The following is a 1,406-nucleotide window of genomic DNA, read 5'->3' as shown; positions in this document are numbered from 1 at the left end:
CACCCCCCCCCAAAAAAAAAAGAAGAAGAAGGTAGCTACGTCTGAGTTAAACTTAGAGATGAAAGTCTTCTCTCTTTTCTCGATGATGAAGTAAGACCAAGCTTTTGAGCTTATTATCTTAGGTCGAAACACGTTGATAGGAGCTAACATTTTCTATTGGAATAGAGATGTGCAGAGTCAATCAAACCTTTGAAACTAGTGAAAGTAGTCGTAACGGTCAGAGTTCTCGTTTTCAACGAGATGTTCTTAGATTGTCAAATTTTCTCTCCTACACCAAGAAAGTTATTTGGTAAGCATGGTCTTCGATTGATGTGTCTGAATGGTGTGGATCAATTGTAGCTTCTTGGAGCTAAGGGCATTCCATCCAGCATAAGCATTTGTATTTATAGTTGAGGAAAGGACTGAATAAGTATTAAAATATAACACTGTTAATCTAATATTCAATGTTTTAAATAAATTTTGAAAATATTATATTAATAGTCCATCAAATTTTCTCAAAGTCTCAATTTATATGCTTAAACTTTATCTAATAACTATATTACTTTCTTTATTTAGGTTCAAATTGTGTTCATTAATAGCATGGTGATCATTTCTTTTCATATTACTTAAAACACCCTAGTGTTGTGAATATTTAAAAGAAAAAAAAGTGAGTCACTTAACATCCTTTAAAAGAAAATTATACTAAAGTTTTGATTTATTAATAATATATGGTAATTACCTTTGTTTGTATCAAATGTAACAACAAAAACAATTTATAGAAAAAAAATACTGAAATAATATCTTTATTAACCAAAAGGAATTAGTCTTTACTAGTATCATATTAAGTCTTATTATTCGTTAAAATATTAATAAAAAAATAGATTATATTATTAATTATCATACACATTCCATCAAATTATATCACATTACGTAAATCAATATATATATATAAATGAGGACCATAGAGGAGCTGATGTGGCACCTCTCTATGGCCTTCATTTCAATTTATTTTTTTCCTTCTTTTTTTTATTTTTTTATTTCTTTTTATTAAATAATTTGTTTATTAATTAAAAAATTCATTCATATTTATTATTCTAATTATACCTAATAAGTTACAACAAAACCTCCATCTATTTACATTCCCTACTTAAATAATATGTCTCTTCAAAAAAATTTTAATTATTCTTATGGTTTACACAAACTATAAATAACAACTATCTATGTTCAATGATCATTCTCATTTTCTCATTCTTTCTTTTTATTAGTATAGTTTTTTCCTCTTTTACATTTTTTTTCTTCATCTTTTTCATCAATCATGTACTTAATAAGTTCACCATATGATCTTCATATTGATAAAGATCATAGATATATTCTTCAAGATTCATCAAATTGATGTTTGCATTAGTTTGGTACAAGTTTATGAAAAT

Source organism: Solanum pennellii, chromosome 11 (assembly GCF_001406875.1).
Source record: "Solanum pennellii chromosome 11, SPENNV200".
Lineage (NCBI taxonomy): Eukaryota > Viridiplantae > Streptophyta > Magnoliopsida > Solanales > Solanaceae > Solanum > Solanum pennellii.
Note: the sequence above shows the minus strand (reverse complement) of the source record.